The following is a 23686-nucleotide window of genomic DNA, read 5'->3' on the forward strand; positions in this document are numbered from 1 at the left end:
TGTACCCTAAAGTTCAGAGTGGGGAAGGAGCCTTGACACAGTGATTCTGAAAAAAGATTTGGGGATCATGGTGGATAATCAGCGGAACAGGACACTGGAACCAAAAGAGCTAATGTTATCCTGGGATGCATAAACAGGGGAATCTCAAGTTGGAACAGAGGTTATTTCATCTCTGTATTTGGCTCTCGTGTGACAGCTGCTACAATGCTGTGTCCAGTTCCTTCTGCTCACAATTCAGGAAGGATGTTGATAAATTGGAGAGGGATCAGAGAAGAACGAGAATGATTAAAGAATTAGAAAATATGACCTTATGGTGATCAACTCAGGGAGGTCAGTCTATTTAGCTTAACAAAGACGGTTAAGGGGATGACTTGATTATAATCTATAAGTAGCTACATGGGAAACAACGATTTAATAATGGGCTCTTCAATCTAGTAGAGAAAGGTCTCACATGAGCCAATGGCTGGAATTTGAATCTAGACAAATTCAGACTGGACAGAAGGTGTAAATTGTGAACAGTGAGTGTAATTAATCATTGGAACAATTTACCAAGGGTTGTGGTGAATTCTCTATCATTGACCATTTTTAAAATCAGACTGGATTTTTCTAAGAGATCTGCTGTAGGAATTATTTTGGGGAAGGTCACTGGACCTGCATTTCACAGGCGGTCAGACCAGATTATCACAATGGACCCTTCGGGCCTTGGAATCTCCCGGGGGGGGGGGGGGGGGAGAAATGCCCTTCCCCAGTGCAAAGGCCCCAGAAAGAAAGACCCACATTTTCAGGTTTCCAGATTCCCAGAATGAAACAACCTTTTGTGTCCAAACAAAAATTTTCTTGTCAGAAAAACAATTTAGTTAAAACATTTTCCTCCCCCAGGTGGAAAATGTCACTTTTGACAAAGCCACATTTTCGGGTGGGGGGTTTGGACAAAAAGAGTAGAACCGTTGTAGTCATGACAGAACCAGGCCACAGAAGACAGCCTCCTGTTTCTCCTGGAATACTGAGCTGAGAAGATCTTTGCAGCAAGGCTGAGGTGGCCCTTGCTAGAGAGCTGCCTTCACTTTACGACAGCTTTGAGAAGGCCGGTGTTTGGCTGAACAAGCTTACCTAGGAACCAATCTTTCGGGAAGCAAGAGCATTCTGTGCAAGAAAGGGCAACGCCAATTGCCAGGGGACAGTTCTAAGTCTCTCTGACCTTTTCCAGGAATCGATTTGTTGGAAGAATAAGTCCTGGGCAGAGAGATTCTCTCATTCATATTCACACATCAGCCAGCTGGGGGCTAGAAAACAGCTTCCTGGGATGGAAGAGATGGTGGCAAGAAGGTGAGCGGCGATCACCGGGTTGCTGATGCGTTAGCACTCTGCTCATCCCATTCTTGTTCTGCACACTGGAGAGCAGATCCTTCTGCTCCCACTCCAACAGGACATAAGCTGACATTCCATGGACTATTAAGGGTCTGTAGACCCTAATTTTAGAACCACCGTGCAAGAGAGCACGAGCCAGTAAGTGCAGGCATGGCCAGGACATCTGTTAAGACCCCTTTAAGGTGAGGGGCTGCCTGGGCTGTCTCCAGACAGGGCATGTGGCGAGGGGACAGCTGACTAAGCACCGTGTGACTGCCTGCTGGAGGCTGTATTAGAGGAGCTTCTGACTTACTCTTGGGATGACGACTGTTGAGGTAGGCCCAAGGGAAGTCCCTCCACGAGGGCCTAGCACCAGGCAGCCAAGCAAGGAGGAGCTTTTTACAAAGGAAGCTGTTGTCAGTGCACAGCCAGAAGTTTGCTTCAGTCTTCTCACAAAAAGTAACACATGACCGGACAACTAGCGAAGTTACCACAGACAACAAAGGAGAAGGGATGCAGATCGGGATAAGTAAAGAACACAGAGATCTTCTGACCAATTTGAATAAATTCAAATGAGCGTGGCCAGCTGCTATTCACCCCAGGGTGCTGAAGGAATTAGCTGAAGAAATCTCAGAGCCACTGGCAATAATATTTACAAACTCATGGATGACAGGAGAGGTCCCAGAAGACTGGAGAAGGGCTAACTTGGTGCCCATCTTTAAAAAAAGGGGACGGGGGAGAAAAAGGAGGAGCTGGGGAACTATAGACCAGACAGCCTGACCTTGATTCCTTGGAAGCTACTAGAGCCACGTATAAAACATTCAATTGGCAAATACCTGGAGGATGAAGGGGGTGATCATTAGCAGCGAGCATGAATTTACTAAGAACAAATCATGCCAAACCAGCTGGATTTCCTTTTTTGACAGGGTAACTAGTTAGGTAGACAAGGGGAATGTGGTGGACATAATATACCTGGACTTCAGCAAGGCTTTTGACACAGTCCCACATGACATTCTGATAAGTTAACTGGAGAAATGTGAGCTCAGCGGAACTACCATTAAGTGGATACAGAATTGGTTAAAACAACCACAAACAAAGAGTAACTATTAATGGAATGATGTTGGATTGGGGGAGGTCTCAAGTGGGGATCCACAGGGCTCTGTTCTGGATCCAGTGTTGTTTAACACCTGTATTAATGATCTGGCTGTAAGAATAGAGAGCATACTAATCAAATGTGCAGATGACACAAAGCTGGAGGGCGGGGGGGCTGCCAATACTTTGGAGGATGGAGCTAAAATTCAGAGGGATCTTGATAAATTGGAGAAAGAGGCTATCAACAAAATGAAATTCAAAGACTGTAAGGTGCTACAGTTAGGGAAGAAAAACCAAATGTACAAATACAGAATGGGGGAAAACTGGCTTGGCAACAAAATTGCTGAGAAGGATCTGGGAGTTGTGGTGGATCACAACCTCAACATGTGATGCTGCTGCTGCAAAAAAGCAATGTGTCTGTCCTTTCCAGGCACAAGGAGGGGGGAATTCTGGGAAGGCTCTGGAAGACTAGGGCACTCACCAGCATCCACACTGCAGAGTGGTAACATTAGCAGCTGACAAGTTGTGCTCTCTTGGCCTACTACCCCTGCCAAGGCAGCCTCCGCACTCAAACGGAGGGGCTGTGTGTGTGGACAGGACTCAGGTTATAACTCTGTAGTGAAGACATCCTGAGACAGGAAGTAGATGCTGTGTCAGACTTCATTCTCCCCATGACAATCAATTCCCTGTTTTCCTTTGCTTGGCAAGACTGGGGGCTACCTAATTAGGGCCTGGTAAGCTCCCCATTCATTCTTCATCACAAGACCCTGCATGTTCTGTGCGGGCAGCTACGGAGCCAGGCTGGGGGCGGGCAGCTTCGAACATAGCAATGGGGGGGGGGGGAAGAGAGATAAAGAGTTATAGTAAAATCCCACCATGTGACACATCAGCAATGGCTCAGACAGCTCCCAGGCTAGGAAAACACAGATCTAGGTCACACTGGGGCAGACACACACTCCCTCCCTGCCACGGCGAATACCTACAGCCGCTGAGATTCGGCCGTGCGGTGAACTGAATCTAAAGGGGCATCCGTACAAACAGGAGAAGGAACAGGTTTGTCATCAGTGAGTCATAAGGAGCTCGGTCATGAGAACAAGGACAGAGACGGACACACAAACGCTCCTGCTGAGGCGTTCTCAAGCAGCCTTGAGCACAACCTCCCCCACCCCCCATATAAACAACAGGAGGCCAGTGAGCAGCGCCTGCCCCATCTCAGTGGGTCATGCTCCGAGCCGGACAGAAAGGAAAGCAAGAGGATAGACTTCAGCCAGAGGAGACAGGGACGCTGCGCTGGCTTTACCTAGTCATTTTCAGAGGTCACAGCTGTTGCCTCCGGTGACTAAAATAGCTCTCTCTATGTCCCCAGCGATGCAGAACTGGCTGGATTTCGGAGGGCAGCCTCTGGACTGCAGGAAGTGCAACCAACACCGGGGAATCCCTGGACTCACCCCAGTAGCAGTAGGCAGCTCGGTAATGGTCTGATTCCAAGCCCAGATACCAATAGGCACTACCTGAGAGGGGGGAGGGCAGTCGATAGCAGTGCACGCATGCACCTCTCTCTGCTGGGGAACAAGGGACGGACGATTCCGGCCACTGGAGTTCACATGGTGGCAACTGACCAGCTAGGCCAGGGCTCCCAAACTCCCCCGTCACAGCTCCCTCGTGGTGCCCCTCACAGCACTGTTTGTTTGTACGTCACGCTGGGCTAGGTCCAGCCATGCGGGGTGGGGAGCTCCAACCCCTTCCTCCCAGAGAGGATCCCACCACCCACACACAAGCACAAAGCCTCACGTCGTGGGGTAGAGAAACTCGCCCCCGCCCCCAACAGTTCTCAATGTCCCGCAGGCATCCTCTGTTAGCAAAGAGAACAAGAGCAGCACAGCCACTGGGAGCAGGGTTACGCGTCTTGCAGTATCTCCTCGTCTAACCATCACTCCTACACCAGAGAAGGGGCAGAATCTCACCCGGTCGCACTCCCAAAAGAACAGGAGCTAGCCTGAGACCCAGCTTCAATCCCCTGCTCTGCCACAAGACTTCCTTAGGCAAGTCACATAGTCTGTGCCTCAGTTTCCCCATGTGTGCAAGGGGGATAATAGCACGCTCCTCCTCCCAGGCAGGTGTGAGGATACATGCTCTGAGGAGGCAGATACAGTGAGCAGAGACTCACTGGAACTTCGTGCTGCAGACTCTGCAATGGGCAAGTTGCCAGCGCTCTCCAGCACAGCACAGAGCATAGAATCAGAGAATCTCAGGGTTGGAAGGGACCTCAGGAGGTCATCTAGTCCCACCCTCTGCTCAAAGCAGGACCAACCCCAACTAAATCATCCCAGCCAGGGCTTTGTCAAGCCTGACCTTAAAAACCTCTAAGGAAGGAGATTCCACTACCTCCCTAGGTAACCCATTCCAGTGCTTCACCACCCTCACAGTGAATTTTTTTCCCCTAATATCCAACCTAAACCTCCCCCACTGCAACTTGAGACCATTGCTCCTTGTTCTGTTGTCTGCTACCACTGAGAACAGCATGATATGCTCTGGCCATCCGTGGCCAGAGGATGGCCCCCTGAGGAACGCTGCCAGCTGGCAAGGTCAGAGCCACCCCCACACTCTATCCCAGGGCATTCAGCAGTAGCTGGATGTAGCAAACAGCCTGGCTGGAGGGTACCAGCCAAGCCCTCCCAACAACCACCGATGCTGCTAGACGGACTCTGGTGTTTAGGGAGGAGCTGCTGGCAAAGCCAGGACCGCAGTTCATTGGGGGTCTCGGCTCTGTCAAGCTGGGTCTCAGGCTAGCTCCTGTTCTAATTTGCTATAGACGGTTAACCTGCAACATCCCTCCCCAGAAGCCTAACCCAGAGCTAGGGAAAGGCCAACAGACGGGTGCAGACACTGAGGGCAAGAGTCCGACACTGGAAGATCTGGCACAGACCCACACCAAGTCCCAGAAGGGCAAGGGCAACATACTTCTCAAAGTCACTGTAAACAGAAAGCACCCCTTAAAGAGAGGGGCTGAGCTGGGCGCGCCAACGTCTGGACACTCCTGCAGGCAGCAGATCACTGGGAGAGTCACAGTTTCTTCAACCCCTGCAGGCTCTGGATCAGAGATGAGGGTGCCCCACGCTCTGCCGCCTGCCCGGCGGGCAGCAATTACCACACCTTCCCCCGGCTAACAAGCAAGCCCAGGTCCCAGCTATCCGTGCGGGAGATCAGCTCTCCTAGGAGCCCCATTCTGAGGTTGTTGGTCCAACGCTCCAGCCACGGCTTGCTCTCCCAGGCAGAGGAGTGAGCTGCGGCACTGCCACTCCGCTGCAGCCTTGGGCTCAGCAGGGCTGTGACACGGCCCAGGAACGACAGCTGCAAGTGGGGTCTCCCTGCATCCAGAGACAGATTTGGGGTGTAACGAAGAGCTCAGCTGGCGTCAATGGGGAAGGGGAGAAGCAGCTTGTGGGAAGAAGGCAGACCAGCCCCATCAAGCATCCATCAAAGAGGACTGGCTGACCAGAACCTGGCAGGGGAGTGCTGAGCACAGCAGCTCTCACAGGTCCTGGCAGGACGGGGAACATCCCATCTGCCTGGCTCAGACCTGGCCCCCCTGACCACCCTCTGCACGCCAGATGGCGGTTGACCTGCCTGCCCCAGCTGAGGCCTCGCTGCAGGAATAGGCCACCGCCGTTGGGAGCAGTAAGGAAGGTGGCATCAGCACACCTTGGCACTCTGTAGAAGACACTGTGGGCCAGTGGCTGGAATACAGGCCTGGGAGCCAGGAACGACCAAGCTCTGCTGCCTGCTTGTTGGGTGGCCATGGAAAGACACACACACAATGCAGCCTGGGCAGAGATACTGCCCCACCTTGCTGGCTGGCTGTAACAATTAGCAAATGCTTGAAGACCAGGAGACATCCCAAGCTGTGTCATAGGCCTTATACTGCTGTGCTCCAGAGGGAAGGTCTGGACCTCTGGATAAAGAGGCTTCCTGCTCTAGCCCTGCTGTCAACATGAAGCTCCCAGGCGACAGTGATTTGCTAGTATTTTGGGGGCACACAATGTTGGGTTAGCTGCCAACATAACTGCATTGGACCACTGGGGCAGTCAACACTGCTCGCTGGCCACATCTCTTCCTCCAGGGATGAAGGGTGAGCACCGCAGGGCTATTCCACTGTGCTCAAACCAGTTTTGCAGCCCTCCTGCCTCTAGACAGTTAGAGCCACAGCTCCAGCCCTCTGACCTGAAGAGATGTGATACCAGTGCTACCAAAATCAGCCAGCAGGAGGCAGCGTGAAGAGCCATCACCTCATGCCGCTTCCCCATTCCTTACCATATAGATCTACGCTAGGAACGTGCAGCAAGTTCTGTCCCTACCAATTTCCCCTAGCTGCAGGTTCAGCTGGGAAAAGCGAGTGGGAGCTCATGCAGAATAACCTAACAAACAGTGATGGGGAAGGGTACGAAATGGAGACAGAGGGAATTAGTCCAAACAAAGAGGCCTCACGGACCATTTTACGGTCATGCTGGTAAACAAGAGGAATGTGGGACTGGAAATCAATGGCACAAAACTGGTGTGTCAGAAATTAGGCCTAATTGGTGGCAAAATAATGAGGGGATGGGCTATTCCACCCACCTCTCCCTTTTGGGGTCCTAAAAAGAGACTAGTATCAGGGGGTAACCGTGCTAGTCTGTATCTACAAAAACAACAAGGAGTCTGGTGGCACCTTAAAGACTAACAGATTTATTTGGGCATAAGCTTTCGTGGGTAAAAACCTCACTTCTTCAGATGCAAAAGTGCACTTCTTCAGTAAGGTTTTTACCCAGGAAAGCTTATGCCCAAATAAATCTGTTAGTCTTTAAGGTGCCACCAGACTCCTTGTTGTTAAAAAAAGACGGTTCTGGGGAGAAGGTGCCTACCACGATGCTGGGTGGCTGCAAGACAACAGAAGGGGAAAGAACGCACTTCCAGTTCTGTTGTTTCTCTTTGAAGTCTGTAGAGCTAGCAGAACTAAAATTCATTTACAAATTTAACACCATTAAATTGGGCTTGAATAGGGACTGGGAGTGGCTGGTTCATTACAGAACCAGCTTTTCCTGTCCTGCAATTGACATCTATTATTGGGAGTGGACTACATCCACCCTGATTGAATTGGCCCTGTCAACACTGGTTCTCCACTTGCAAAGTAACTTCCTTCTCTTCACATGTCATTATATAAAGTCTGCATCTAATTTTCACTCCATGCATCTGAAGAAGTGAGGTTTTTACCCACGAAAGCTTATGCCCAAATAAATCTGTTAGTCTTTAAGGGGCCACCGGACTCCTTGTTGTTCTTGTTTAAAGCTGTTTGACACTGGCCACTTGCCTCTTTAGACCCTTTATTCCATCTTGATGAATACACGTGAGCCCAGACAGCAGGTCCAGGATTAGAGAGTTCATAAAAGGGAGGGACTGGTCGCTTGCACGGGTGTCTGGCTTCCGAGGGGCAAGTCTGAAAGGGAAGCAAACGCCTGCTCGAACCAGGGGCTGCTTCGGGAGAGCCGCACATCACACAACGTGCAGGCCAGCAGCTCTTTTTGCCAACAATTCATTGCAGTGCATGATGGGAAGCAGAGCCGAGGCAGAGCAACTACAGTATTGCCAACCCCAAATGTTCAAAAATCACGAGAGTGGCTTTAAAAATCCCAAGATTATTACAAATAATAGATTTGGGGTTATTTTTATTTACCTTTTGAGCCATTAGCTTCAAAATGTGACCCCTTTCTCCACAGCCACGAGGGCTAGAAACTTACTTTTTCTTTCAGAGTGAAGGCTGAACTCATCACATCTCCAAGTGACTCCAGGAGCTGGGGCTTTACAGAAAACAATAATTACCCTGAGACTCATGATAAAAATCACGTGAGTTGGCAACACTGTGGTTGGCTGCTCTCTGGAGCGTTGGTGCTGGACGAGGTAGGACGGTAGCTGAGCAGCAGATCCAAGGACCATGCGGGCCGACTCCCTGCTGGCTAGACTGCAGGACCAGAGCCCAACACTGGGCCTTGATCCCAGGAGCTGGAGATCCCAGGTCCTCAGAGTGCCCGCCCCCATGACAATGCAATGCCCTGCCTCCAGACACGCTGCCTTGTGGATCTCCTCAGAGCTCCAGGTGGCAAAGGACAGGTTGCTAGCCACTGAAGGACCAGAGTCAGTAGCCAAGCTCTCCCCAATTTCAGGAAGGCAGGATCAATCCCCAGGGATTGCTCAGGGGGCAAAGTGGATACTGCCAGCACATCATCAGTAGGGAAGAGTGGAGGGGTGGGCTTAGGAGAGCTCCCAGTGCTACCCTGGCATCAAACACTTCCACAGATGGCCCTGGGAGAGGAGTCCATTGGTGCCAAGACGAGGGACATGCCTGCTTGAAACGCCTATAGTGCAGAGCAGCAAATACTGCCTTCCCCAGATGTGCCACGCTCCAGAGAGAAGGTCTGGACGGGCTGTGCAGGCTAGACTGCCTGAGAGCAGTGGGAGAGTTCAGAGAGAACCTAGTGCATCTCCTGTTTGAAGCACTTCGCAGACACTGAATCTCCATGTCCAAGAAGCCCTCCAGGGCTCCCCGTTTGACAGATGAGGAAATGGAGGTGTATGCAGGTGAAGCAACTCATCAGGGTTAGCAGCAGAGCCGGGAGTAAAACTCTGGCCCCCAGCCGCCATCCTGCACCCCATGCCAGGATGCCACATGCCCCCCAGATGCACACTCCTAATGATATGTCTGGCAGTCTCATTGGCACCAACTGGGGATCTGACCTCTAGGGGGGGCATGATCCAGATGTTAGGGAGCTAGCTTGGGACCTGGGGGGCTATGGTTCCCAACTCCTTGCTCTGCCACTGTGACCTTCCCCTCTAGTGTTATCTGGACCGATGATCTGCTAGGTCACCCCAATCCTTGGCTCTGGGAGCCAGCCTTACCCTGCTCTGCTGTGAGAACCCCACTCCTGGACTGGTCACGCACAGCCTCTGGCATGTAAGCTGCTCCCAGCTTCTTGCACCCGAATGACACTAGCCAATATCTCCGGTCCCAGACACAACTCTAGGAGCCTCCGTCTTGCAGTGTCCAGTTATGCCCGCTGGAAGCTTATATGAGCTCATCAATTTAACAAAGAAATTGATAGGTACCAGGCTTGTTATCCCAAGGGGAGTTTCTGACACGCTTCAAACCAAACGCACTGCTTCAGGTAGAACAAACCAACCGATTTATTAACTATAAAGACACATTTTAAGTGATTATAAGTCAAACAGGGGGTCGTGAGGTTATTACCTGGGGAGTCGCGAGCTGTCAGCTTCCACCCCAAATCCCGCTTTGCCTCCAGCATTTATAATGGTGTTATAAATTAAAAACACTTTTATATATTTAAGGGGGGGGGTGGCACTCAGAGACTTGCTATGTGAAAGGGGTCACCAGGACAAAAGTTTGAGAACTACTGTTATAAGTCAAAACATAACAAGTCAGAGTTAGTTACCAAAAGAAAAGAAAATCGAAGCACCCAGTCTAAACTCTCGACCCTATTAGGCCGGGCAGCAATTAGATGAAGCAGTTTCTCACCCCACTGGATATTGCAGTCCTTAATATACAGGTTTGTTCCTTAAACCTGGGCCAGTCTCCTCTGTTGGAGTCTTGTCTTCTTCTCAGTGTCTTGGTTGCTTGCAGCATAGGCGGGGGCAGAAGAAGGCCCAGTATGTGTCCACGCTGTCTGTTTTATACCCTCAGTCCATGTGCTTGGGGAGCACAAGTCCAGGCATGTCTGGGGGCATTGCTGAGTCTCTCCAAGCAAGGTTGAGCAATTCCCCTGGGGTGGCCTCATGGAGGTGAGTCATCGCATTGTAGCTCCCTTGCTGGACAATGGCTGTTGATGGTTGTTTGACACCTACCCGGGCGTTGGTTACTTTCCTTGCTGTTGCCTCTGGGAAGCGAATATCTGGCTGATTCCCCAACTTACAGCATGCTTTAGTGACCACCATACTACACAATTCTCATAACTTTATGTGTATCATTAATGATACACATCTATGGATAGAGAAATGACTTTCAGCAGATCGTAACCTTTCCCCTGACACATATAAAGCATGGCTTGGAAGGTAAATCACGATTCTATGTAAATGGGGAATCTGGGGGTTACAGGATGCTCCCCCAAGGTGTAGAGTGGCACAGCCACATGTTACCTGTGGGACCTTGGGCAAGTCCTCGTTTCTCTGTGCTCAGATCCCCAGCCTAGAGATGAGGCACAAAAGAGCCAATAGCACATCCGTCCTGCACAGGGGTGTTTGGGAGGCTAGAGCCATTAACAAGAAGTACTCAGGTACCTCCACGAGAACCCAAGGCAGATGCAGCATTTAGTTAAATGGCCGTGCTCTAAAACAGCATTAAGAGACTCCGAGCAGGTCACGTGAACGAATCTCACCGTAATGGCTAGTAACCTGCTACTTTCAGTTCCCAAGGAGGCTTCATAAGAGTATTAAATACAGCACCCTCGCCCAAGGATTGGAGTCGTCCCTTTGAACGGGGAGGGGGAGAGACTATGGTGCAAAAAAATGTCACCCTGTGTTGAGTTACTCAAATTCCTGTGTGGCAATTCAGCCAAGCAATTCCCTCCCCCCTTCCCCAGCGTCACATCTCGAACAGACTCCTTCTAAACGGACAGGAGGTTAGGCTGTTCCCAAGCGTCGGATATTGTCTGGAGTAAGAAGAGTGAATGAACCAACTGACCGTGCTCCAGTTTCACAACAGTTCATGTCATTACTTAACAGTGAGCCCTTATGTTTGCCAGGCTATAATTTGCTTTGCTATTGTTCTCACTAGAATGTGTTCAAATCTAGCATGTGGGTGAAATAAGTCTTCACATGTACTTTGTTGTAATCAGACTTCCTTCTCTTAAAGATATAGCACGGTCTCACGCTTACTACCCAAGACACAGAAGGGGATAGGGTATTTGAGAAGGAGAGGGTGTTCATAGCACAGCCTGCAGTTACGTTATCCACAAGCATTGATAGTTAAGATGGAACAAAATGTTACATAAGGCTGAATTAAGAGGGACTTATGCCTTAAAGTTCAGTATTTAAAATCAAATCTCACTAGTTAAGTCAAGTTTTTAAAACCTCTATTACAGCGGTTCTCAGATGTTCAGGCTGCAATGCTACATCGCTCGAAATTGCCCTCTTCTGTTAATTCCCTCTGAAGCACCTGGCACTGGCTACTGTCAGAAGACAGGATACTGGGCTAGATGGACCATTAATCTGACCCAGTACGGCCGTTCTTATGTTCTTCTATATCCTCTACCTTCCAACCCTGTCGCAAATGGCTGAGCCCAGTCACACAACTATAAAGGTCACGTAGCAGACTGGCAAAGCGTGGACTGCATAGGGCACTCCAGTGGCCTCTATTAGCTGGTTCACTAAAAGTTAACAGCCTACTACTGCCACCAGCTAGCCTAGCTACTCCTGTAGCTTAAGCAGGAGCTGCTTGTTCTGTGCTGTTGAAGGTTCTGGGTTCTAAGCCTACACCCAACCCAGGGTGGCCCATTGCACTTGGTTAGAAGAAGATGGCCTGGTCTGCTTGGCTTCATTTGCTCACTCCCAATTGTGGGTTGGTGCCAGTCCTTCCTGGGAGCAAGGATTTATACATAATGTGCCCCTTGCAATCCCTCGGATTGCCTGCAGGTTACATGGCAGCCCAGACTTTCCCTCACATATCTGCATGTGACAGAAGTTGCAGCCAAGCAAGGGGAGGTTTAGGGCTCAGTTGCTGAAACCTCCAAGAACAGCCTTGGTGATGACAGCTAACAGTAATATGGGCCAAACCCTGCTCACCTGAGAGCTCCACTACAGTGAGTTACTAATGGCATTGCAAAAAGAACAGGAGTACTTGTGGCACCTTAGAGACTAACAAATGTATTTGGGTATAAGCTTTCGTGGGCTAGAACCCACTTCATCAGATGCATGCAGTGGAAAATACAGTAGGAAGATATACATTATATATATACACACACACAGAACATGAAAAAATGGGTGTTGTCATACCAACTCTAACGAGACTAATCAATTAAAGTGGGCTATTATCAGCAGGAGAAAAACTTTTGTAGTGATAATCAGGATGGCCCATTTCAAACAGTTGACAAGAAGGTATGAGTAACAGTAGGGGGAAAATTAGCATGGGGAAATAGTTTTTACTTTGTGTAATGACCCATCCACTCCCAGTCTTTAGTCAAGCCTAATTTAATGGTGTCAAGTTTGCAGATTAATTCCAGTTCTGCAGTTTCTTGTTGGAGTCTGTTTTTGAAGTTTTTGTTGTTGAAGAATTGTGACTTTTAGGTCTGTAATTGAGTGACCAGGGAAATTGACGTGTTCTCCCACTGGTTTTTTGAATGTTGTAATTCTTGACGTCTGATTTGTGTCCATTTATTCTTTTGTGTAGAGACTGTCCAGTTTGGCCAATGTACATGGCAGAGGGGCATTGCTGGCACATATCACATTGGTAGATGTGCAGGTGAACGAGCCCCTGATGGTGTGGCTGATGTGATTAGGTCCTATGATGGTGTCCCTTGAATAGATATGTGGACAGAGTTGGCAATGGGCTTTGCTGCAAGGATAGGTTCCTGTGACAGCCCAGAGAGCCTATGGCTTAACTAGACAAGTCAAAGCATGAGAAAGGAAATTGAGGCACAGGGAGACAGGTCATTGGCCAAGCCGGGAATAGAACCCAGATCTCCTGACTCCCAGTCCAGTGCCTGGATACACTCAACCACAGTGCCTCTCCAGGGATGAGGGGCAAGTAGGATCTGGCCCTTAATGTGGCAAGAAGAGGCATTATGGGTGCTCTGGAAATAGCAAGCCAGAGTGAACAAGCCGTACGTCTCTGGAGAGCTCCACAGGCCGCTGCCCCAGGCATAGACCCGTTGGTTTAGATGAGCTCTGCCTGGGGCACCATCATCAAGGTCTCTTCACCCGGCTGCGGAGCAGGGTGGATCAGCGCTCAAGCGAGGAGCGAGCTGGGAAGGAGCCACAGTCTGCAGGGACGCGAGTAATACAATCCCTGCCTTCATGAGATCAGGGGAAAAGGCCTCGGCATCTGGCGAGCTTCCTGCAGCAGCTGAAATGCGGATCCTTCCCCAGGGAGGCTGCCAGGGCCAAGACAATTTTACTTTAGTCCAGAGACATTTGGTGCGGGAGGAGGGAAAGGAAAGGGAAGAGAGCCCTGGACCTCCCCTCTCCCCCCTAATGCTCCAGGGTGTAGCCTAGTGGACAGAGGTCTCTCTATGGAAGGGCCCAGCTGACTTGGACCTCCCAGAGTGGGGACTGATCGTGGGGCTCTGGGCACGGCAGCTGCTTCTCTCCTCCTCAGGAGTGGGAAGCTGTCCTCCTGGCACTGGGTCGCTGTCCGGCACTGCGTCATGGCGCCCCCACCACGCTCGGCTGGCCTACCAGGGAGCACCTTGCGCATGGAGGGCGCTAACCCCCATGTTCTCACACGCCCTGGAGAGGGGAGGGAGAGGGAGGAGGGCTCCTTGGCGCCAACTGAGAAAACACAGCCGAGACGCCACGACGGCTGCTGCTTAGCAGGGGCTGGTGGTTCTGAAATTACAGACAAGCGTCTCCATGGGAATGCAAAGAGCAGGGAAATGGGTTAACAACGGTTCCCTCCTCTTCCTCTCCACCACTGTTCCAGTGGAGGTTTGAGACGCCTCAGAGACCAGAAGCCCTAGGAGGCCTTGCAGGCTGGAGAGGCACAGCTGGGCTCTGCAGCAGGCCGCAAGCTGTATCTGAGGAGGACCCAGGAAAATCCAGTTGTCCGCTCACCACATCAGCTGCTACCATTGCTCTACCCCAGGGGCAGCCAACCTGAGCCAGAATTTACCAATGTACATTGCCAAAGAGCCACAGTAATACGTCAGCCGTCCCCACATCAGCTCCCCCCACTCCAACCTGCAGCGCCTCCTGTCCCCCGGCAGCCCCACCAATCAGTGCCTCCCACTCCCTCCCCACGCCTCCCGCCCGCCACGATCAGCTGTTACGCAGTGCAAAGGAGGCTCTGGTGGAGGGGCGGAGAGCGAGGGCATGGCAGGCTCAGGGGAAGGGGTGGAATGGGGCAGAGCAGGGGGTTGAGCAGTGAGCACGCCCCGGCACATTGGAAAGTTGGCATCTATAGCTCCAGCCCCGGCGTCAGGGCCTATGCCAGAAGCCGCATATTAACCTACGAAGAGCCGCATGCGGCTCTGGAGCCACAGGTTGGGTTCCATTACATAGGGTTTAAAGTTTGGTTCAATGCCTCCCATCACCCCCACTATAAAACCTGCTCCAATGCCCGTTTCCTAGCGCAATAGGGGGCAGTGCAGGGGCGGCCCGTGGACCACTTGCAGCTCAAGAGGGACAACCAATGTCAGCAACAGGCCCCAGCGCACACAGTGCGGCCAGGCTGCAGCAATTGCGATGAAACGTTGCATGCGGGTACCTGCAGCCTCTGCCGGCACTTCTCCAACTTGCCTGGTAAGTTCTGTGCAGCTGTCAGGCTGCTCGTGCCGCCATTGGCTCGGCAAGTCTGGGCACCCTCCGGCTGGGCCTGAGCAGGCACTGGTGCGGGTTTCTAGACACGTGAGGGATACTTGGAGAGACACCTTTGCTCAGGCACCCAGCTGAAGATGGCAGAGGAGCTGCTGCACAGGGCTCTCTAGGGAAGGGCCCAGCTGACTTGGACATCCCGGAGGGGGGATTGAACCAGACTTCTCAAAGCCAGGATCACAGATTAATAAGCCCGATGTGAGAGACTGCTGGAAGGAGGCAAACAAAAGCATCGTAATTTACGTCACCAGTGTGCCAAGTGGACGTGCCCAGCCCTCGGGGCCCAAGGAATTAGTTGCATTAGAAATGTTAGCTCGAGCATACCCGCCCGTGGCCGACTACGCTCCTCTTGGCACCAGTCCAGGGCTGGTTTCTTCAGGTCCTGCTGAGGAAGATCCAGCGTGGGGACTACTGCTGGAGAAAACGAGCGCAACAGCACAGTGACGTGAACCAGCTGCTGCCCGGATCTCTGCTGCCGTTCAGAAAGCTGTAGGCTGCCGCAGAGCTGGGATGTCATGCTCTAACTTCCACAGGACGCTCTTTGGAGCAGTTTGTACAGCACTGAGCACAGTGGGGTCCCGGTCCATGGTTGGTGTCCCCGAGTACTACCACAGGACAAGTCAATATTAATAAGTCTCACCCTGCTGTGGCAGGCGGCTCCCGGATCCTTCTCCCTCCCATAAGGAGAATCACTGGAGAAATCTACCCTCTTCTCTGAGCAAGTGCCATCAACTTAGCTCTGCCTAGTGGGAATGTCAGATGAGAAAGTCTGCCATCTCAGACCCAAGTAACCAGAGCAGAGACCACAGAGTCTGCAGACAGCTCATGCTTGGAGCCTTTCCTCTAGGAGCTAGCCCAAGGGCGGGCAAACTTTTTGGCTCAAGGGCCACATCTGGGAATAGAAATTGTATGGCGGATCATGAATGCTCACAAAATTGGGGTTGGGGTGTGGGAGGGGGTAAGGGCTCTGGTTGAGTTGTGGGCTCCAGGATGGGACCAGAAATTATGAGTTCAGGGTGCGGGAGGGGGCTCAGGCTGGGGTGGGAGTAAGGGCTCTAGCTTGAGGTGGGGGCTCTGGGGTGGGGATAAGGATGAGGGGTTTGAGGTGCAGGAGGGGGCTCCGGGCTGGGATCAAGGGGCTCAGAAGGCGGGAGGGGGATCAGGGCTGGGGCAGGGGGTTGGGGCGCAGGAAAGGCTCTGAGGTGCAGGCTCCGGGCAGTGCTTACTTCAAGCAGCTCCTGGAAGCAGCAACATGTCCCTCACCGGCTCCTATGTGGATCCGCAGCCAGGCAGCTCTGCATGCTGCCCTGTCCACAGGCACCGACCCTGCAGCTCCTATTGGCTGCAGTTCCTGGCCAATGGGAGCTGCAGGGACGGCACTTGGGGCAGGGGCAGCGTGCAGGGCAGAGCCCCCTGGCTGCCCCTATGCATAGGAGCCAGAGCAGGGCCATGCCACTGCTTCTGGGAGCCGTGTGGAGTGGCCCCCAACCCTTCTTCCCGGATGGAGCACCAGGGCGGGGCAAGCCCCAGACCCTGCTTGCCAGCGGGAGCTTGAGGGACAGCTTAAAAAGTCTGTAGTTTGCCCACCCCTGAGCTAGCCACAGAGAGATCAGACCTTCTTCTAGAAGCAGCTCTGTGAAAACTGAGCCAAGCCTCATCCATCTCCGTCTCTGTTATTCAGAACCTGTGGGTGGCAGAGACACTGACGAGCATCAGGTCCATTTTCTCAGCGCTGCTGGCAGGCTAGCTAGTCACTGTGACATGGGACTCAAGAGGGAGGCTGGTGGATGGCAGGTTAGAAAACAGATCCTCGCCATAGCAGCACCCAGGATGCTGAGAAAGGGGTACAAAAGCAGAGCGCTCCATAGCAGCCGAGAAACTCCGGTGTGTGAGGGATGGGGTAGGAGTGCTACACCCACAGCATTTTATACTCGCCGCTGGTGTGCAAGCATTTTAGAGGCGCTGCTAAAGCCAGGGGAGAAATAAAGATCTCCCTCCAGGAGCTGGACGCTTCCCACAAAAAGCAAGAGTCCAAGGATCTATGATAAAAATTAAGCTGCGATCCCAGGCCTCACACAGGGCCACCCTCAAAATAGCACGGCTGTTGTGTAACTCGACTGGAAGTGTGAAAGTCCAGTGTGCCACTTCCACAACACCACCACACTGGATCTCCACCTTCCTGAGGTCCAGACAGTTACAGTCTGGGAAGGGATCGAGAAACAGGATTCAAATGCCCCCAACTTCCATAAAAACAGAAAGCTACACGGCCACTCCGGAGGTCACAGGGGCTAGAGAAATACCCTAGCGAGCTCTGTGGCCATGGGGCACCTACCAAGTGAAACGTAGCACCAGGGGGTCACAAACTGGTATCGCGGTGTTCTTCAGCTAGCACCCATGGCCTTTGGTAGGGGGCCAATCCTGGACAATGCCCCTTGCAGCGAACAGGACGGGAGGATGCTCGGCAAACAGGATAGGGCCCCGCCTCCCTGCCACATGCACCACAGATGAAATGCATTCAAGCTTAGCAGCTCCGCTGCATCATGTTGTCCTTCCCACATGCTCCCTCCCCTCGTCCCGAACAGGGCCCAATTACAGAGACGTGTGTGAATAGCTTCCCCAGTCACAAACCTCCTCCACCTGCCTGCTCCGCTCAGCCTCTGTCTCCTGCATGACGTTAGGGACTGAATCGGCCAGGCAGCGGCATCAGCCAGGTTTGCCATCTGCACCGACGGGGAAGGGAACGCCGAACCAGCACAAGGCAGGACACGGAGCAGGGAACAGTGACTGATGCGCAGGCTGCCAGGGGGCTCCACCGGCTCTGTTCTGCCCTCGCGTCCCAGCCACGCCACGAGCGCTAGGACTTCCCCTATCACGCAGGCTATTCCTGCACACACAGGCTCCCAGGAGCTCTTAGCCAGCAAACTAAAGCCTTGGCAGGGGGAGGGGAAGACGTCAGGCCGAAGGGGAAAGCAAAGCAAAGCTCCATGCAGGGGACTTCCAACCTGCCTGACAGCCACGCTCCAGGCTGGAGGAGATCCAGGGCAGTGTATTCCACCGACTCATCAGGAACACCCACCATCTGTAGAGATCTCTCTGCAGCCTGCCGGGGATGACGCGGGATTCACCCAGAAGCAGTGGGAAAGGAGCAGCTATCCCAAGTCTTTAATTTAAAATGTTATTTTGGAGCCCTGGGAGTGACTCTGAAGGGAGGGTGGGACCGGGTGAACCCTGGCCCGAGGAAACAGGGCTGGGGAGGAGAGTAGCCTTGTTGAGCAGAGCACACAGGACACTGATCAATTTTAGATCTATTTCCTCATTGGTTTTACCAGCGCTCCCTCGCTCTGAAGCACACACAGGAAGGGACGCTCCTACTGGCTTTGCTACCCATTGCTAGGAACGGCCTTGGCACTCCTCCTTCCACAGCTGAAGGCTCAAAGCATGGAGACACTTGTCTTATGGGTACCTTCTCCTAAGACAGGGGACTCAGGAGAACTACTTCCCACCTTCTTCACCGCTATGCCACTCTGGGAAGCATGTTCTCCCAAGGTCGTGGTTTTATTAGCGGTTAGGTGTCCCATGGCGATCTACCTGCACAATGTGTGTCTCTGCTCTGAAAAGCAGTGCAGGAAAGGAAGCGTTATTTGCATTTCTTTAATTATCTGACTTCTAGCAGCCCCCAAAGGCGACCAATCCGGGTGCGCTTGTGCTCAGTATGGTACAAGCCAGTAAGTAGCGAAGAGCGGCTGGAGAGCTTACGTTCCTTTCTGAAAAGAGCCTTTGGCATCAAATCTTTTTAAAAAGCCACTACACTGGCGCACTGGACCATTTAAAAAAAAAATACACATCACATTATTCTACTATAATGCCCCAAAATCCACTACTGCTTAAGGTAGCAACACTACAGCGTTTGGCGTCATTAGTGCAACTGGGAAATTCCATAGGACAGTAGCGTGTAGGGTGCAACCCCTCCCCTCCCCCACCTCCGGGAATATGCAGGGCTAGCAGGCAGGCAGGGGGCCCTGACCGCTGGTCTCAGATTTCATTTAAAACACGTCAAGGCCAGATTTTGACATGCTCGGCAACTTGACGGCAAACGTGCCGCGCTCACAAGGAAAGACGCTTTCCCCTAACTGCCGGCACTGCAAGCTCACAACATCCGAGGCACGCGCAACCCTGCCCCACTCGACTACCCCCTGCCCTGTCGCCATCCCCAGCAACGCGAGCTCTGCAGAGATGCACCAGACAGACTAGCTAGCCTCGCCGGCAGGGCTCAGGAGTCAATGTGGCTGGCGTAAGAACTCTTGGGTCATTAAAGCAAGCAGCTCTGGACAAGCAGCCCCAAGGGGCCGTGTACCCAAACAAACACACGTGAGCTCAAGAACCAGGCTCAGCACACAAAGGATTCTGCTAAACAGCTGGATGACAGCCTGGGCTACCACCTAGTCCTAGCTGCAGCCGATGGGCTGTGGGATCTCCAGCAAGTCGCCTCACAGGTGCCTCCGCTCCCCCTGCTGTGGAACAGGGCTGTTCCCCCCTTCGCGCTCAAGAATTGAGGATCAGGTACCCTGGAAAGCTACAGAAAAGCACCACCTGCTTTCCCAGTGGAGGTATCTTCCATGCACACGACTCCCATAGGCCCAAAAAGGAGATCAGTGCACACGGAGACCCTGCAGGACAGGGCCCAAGGTCAGGGCTAAGCAGCAACCCCCATTCCTCTCATCAAGACAGGAACGGGCAGGAAGCAGCGGACGCCACACCGGGAACACACCACGCAGGCTTCTCTTCGGGTTTCCATTCTAATTAACGATTGCAGGCAGAGTCCAACCGACTCCATCACCTTCGCTTGGCAGGAGCCTTTAATAAACCTGGCAAGCTGCCAATTTCAGGCCTATTAAACGGACAGCATTTGAGTGCTGAGCTACAGGTTACTGCAGGTGACCGAACCCCCATCCTGTTATCTAGGACTCCAGCAACTCTCTCCCATTGTTAAGTCTCTTCCCTTTGGTCTTTGGGGATCTAGATATATTTTTTGATCTGCCAGCACCAAATTAATGGGACCACGATGAAAACCCTTTGGCCAGGCATCTGCAGTGCAACAACAGGAATCTTAAAGGCTGCCCTGAGAGACAAAAATAAAAAAATTGCGGTGAAGCCAAGTAGCTGCAGAGTCTAGTGTCTCGGATTACAAGGTTAACAGTTTCCTTTCTCCTTCCTTCCCTCTTGCCCCAGTGTCTGCAGCAGACAGAACATCTGGCTCTGATCAACTCTGCTCACTCCTGCACGCTGCAGAACTTTCAAGCTGGGCTTCTCATCCATGCCTCAGCCAGTCACGGCCAAGCTCCGTCGGATGGCAGCGATCCAAATGGGAGGTAAAAACTTGCACACTGCAGCAGCGTGCTCTCCCCTCCTTGGCGTAAGTTTTCTAGAGCAGAGGAGAGTTAGAAGCACTGATCAGCCCCAGGGTGATAAGGTCCCAATTCGCAGAGGTACCCACCACTCACATATCCCACCAGTTTGGCTACGATGCAGAAGACAGCACAGTCCCCAGGAGCACACCTAGGCCTTTCTTTACAGCGGTGGGCAGTGGGCATTGCTATTGAAAACCAGTTACCTCTCCACCACCAGCTGGCGGAGAGGAGGGAGAAATCAATGCTGAGCTCCCACTGCTGGGCTTAAGGACTGTTGTTTCAGCAAACACATGGTGGGATGCAAGAGTGATTTCATTTAAGGAGAGGCAGGAGCCCCCCAGACCATACTGAGCACAAGGAAAATGCAACAGTGGCGCAAGAGGACAGGAAGCAGCAGGCCACACCCTGGCCTATAAGGTGCTCACGTAGCCCTAGCAGGAGGGAGGACAAGTTGATATCACAGGGTCATGAAGCACTCTCAGTGGCTTGTTTGGAGCATCAGGCTGGACATACCTAGAGAACCCAACCCCTACAAGTTCACATGCCGACATGGCCAATTCAGCCCCTCATCTTTCTGGAGAAAGAAACTGAACTCTATTGGCTTTACAGCATTGAGACTTTTTTGGACCCTGCCTGGTAGAAGTCCTGTCTCCTGTGTATGGTCGTTAAGAGTCCAGTTACCATCAGAAGACCCTGTGAAGAAGGGGGATCACTTGCTGGGTGCCACAGCTGCTGACTTTTGCTGGTCAAGTTGTACCCATTTTTTTTAAATGCTGGTCACCCAGCTACCAGAGAGCTGACTGCATTGACAGCTCATTTCCATTCTACGCCGTACAACAAGAGAACATTAATTACAGAAACTCTCCTGGCCTGGACTAGGAATATGCCAGGAAAAACCCAGATTGACTTTGAGATCCCAGACTTGACTTAGCAAAGGGCTGGGGGAGAAGCCACAATTGATTTTCGCTTGAGAACTGAGCAGACAGAATCCCGACGTCAATGAGAGGCACTAGACTCGGGATCTCAGGACACAGGAGCCTGTCGGAGGGTTTTTAGAGCAGTTTGATTCTGGAGAAACTCACGGCAAGTATCCCATGGAAGTGCTAGGAAAAGAAGGGGTTTGTCCCTAAATCACTGCTCAAGATGCCCTTTCTTCCTGACGAACTGGGCATTCGCCCATGAAAGCTTATGCTCCAATACATTGGTTAGTCTTAAAGGTGCCACAGGACCCTCTGTTGCTTTTTACAGATCCAGACTAACACAGCTACCCCTCCGATTCATGATGGAAGGCCCTCTAATTCGGACGCAAGGCCCAGGCTCTTGCTCTCCATCAGACATCCAGTGGCCATGCCACAACGCACAAAGGCACATGGCACTGGGAGGGCAAAAGGAGAGACAACACTAGGTTTGCTGAACAGTTCAGCAAATAATTCCAGAACAAACCAACCCACCCGTAGCATACCTCCACGATGTCTAGCAACGTGCTAGAGACGGTCACGAACCGCACCAGGTGCCCAGTTAAAGCGACATTGGCGGGTAGGACTTTCTCCACTCCACAGCCCGGCTACCCTTCCTTTCCTCCCCGCATGCCTGGCGAGGGGCAATTCTCACCAAGCACCAGCTGCCTGTGTTACCTCCTTATTTTAGGCCTTCCGCAGGGAGCCGCTCACTACACATTGACCCCCACCGGTTTAAGGACAGCCTGACCCCAGGGTCAGCGGCTCCTAGGCTCAGCTCAGGAAAAGACAGACATGGACGTTACAAAACAAGCCGCAAAGCAATTCCCAAGTGCTAATCTAGGGCTCCCTCCGGGGCCCAGGACATGGCTTGGGCTCAAATGCCACAATCAAAATGTCAACGGAGCCGACAACCCTTTGAAATGCACCTTTCGATCAGGCCGGACTTCACGTCTATGACAAGTCCCCGGGACGGTCTGTAAATCCCGCGGCTGTCACGGTGCTGGTTTGCTCGCCCGTCGCAGGGAGAGGAGCCCCAGCAAGCCGGAGGCACTGCGGTGAAGGGAAGCTCGCAGCAGGCGGAGAAGCCGGAGTTAGAGACGCCCCCATCCCTTGCCCCGCAGGGCAGGCCCGGGGGAAAAGCCACGCCGCAGGTACGCGGCGGCAAAGCCAGCGGTTGTGGCGGCAAACACGCCGCCCGGCTCCAGCCCCGCCGGCCCGGCAGAGCGGGGGTGGGAGGACACCGCTACCGGGGGGCTCCGGCTCCAGCTCCACCCACGCAAGACAAAGCAACTCCCCTCCGCTCTGCTGTCACCCGCGCCCCGGCCGGAGCCCCGTCCCGTCCCGCGCGGCAGCGAGCCCGCCTCGCGAACCGGACCCGCCGGGGGAAGCGGCTGCTATCCCGACAGCCCAGCCCGCCTCCGCCCGCCGCTCCGCGGCCGCAGGGGAGCGGGGCCAGCAGCCCCCGGGCCGAGCCCCGCATCCCGCATCCCCGCGCGCGGCAGCATCGGCACCTGGCTCCGCTCGGCTCGACTCGGCTCGGCTCCGGGAGCCCCTCGGCGCTGCTGCGGGACCGCTGGGGCCGGGCGGCACGATCGCTCCCGGCCGGCGGCTGCCGCCCTTCTACCCGCCCACCCGCGGCAGCCCCACTTCAGCTCGCAGGGGCCCCCTGCCCGCTGCTGGCAGAGATTTCAGGGGGAGGGGGCGGGCCCACGCGACGCTGGGAGTTGTAGTCCACGCGGGGCCAACAGCCCCCGGCAGACCGCAGCGCTGCTGGGGGAAGGAAACTACAACACCCATGATGCGCTGCGCGCGGAGCCGCGGCTCCTGCCGGGGCTGGCGGGACTTGTAGTCCCCTGGCCCTCCTGGGGCTTTCTTCCTCGGGAACAGCCGGGCCAGGGGAAACTACCGTTCCCAGCATGCAACGCGCCCGCCTAGACTAAAAGCCACAGCTACTGCGGGCTGTGATCAGAAATGGGGAAGGAGGAATTCAGGGATGTTGTGAAGGCCAAGCAAGACTATAACAGGAGTCAGAAAGGAACTAGATAAGTTCATGGAAGACAGGTCCATCAATGGCTATTAGCCAGGATGGGCAGGGGTGGTGTCCCTAGCCTCTGTTTGCCAGAAGCTGGGAACGGGCAACAGGGGATGGATAGGGTTACCATACGTCCGGTTTTTCCCGGACATGTCCAGCTTTTCGGCACTCAAACCCCCGTCCGGGGGGAATTGCCAAAAAGCTGAACATGTCTGGGAAAATGCCGGCCAGGCACTTCCCCTCCCGCGGCGGCTCTGCTCCTCCCCTGACTCTTCGGCTCT

The 23686-nt window shown here is 53.2% G+C and overlaps 1 protein-coding gene across 3 annotated transcripts in view; it reads right to left on the minus strand.

Moving 5' to 3' along the window:
• The window catches only part of ST3GAL2 (ST3 beta-galactoside alpha-2,3-sialyltransferase 2), an 89747-nt gene extending 66714 nt beyond the window's left edge, over positions 1-23033 (minus strand). Inside the window, exon 1 of one of the 3 annotated variants that reach the window (XM_034788129.1) lies at positions 22885-23033. The gene's annotated coding sequence lies outside the window, so the exon portion shown is untranslated. Of the gene's footprint in view, positions 1-22299; positions 22543-22884 lie in introns of those variants that run through there. The other 2 variants (XM_034788131.1, XM_034788130.1) reach the window with 2 other exon arrangements.
• Between the last annotated feature and the right edge of the window lie 653 nt (positions 23034-23686).

This window comes from Trachemys scripta, chromosome 13 (assembly GCF_013100865.1).
Source record: "Trachemys scripta elegans isolate TJP31775 chromosome 13, CAS_Tse_1.0, whole genome shotgun sequence".
NCBI lineage: Eukaryota > Metazoa > Chordata > Testudines > Emydidae > Trachemys > Trachemys scripta.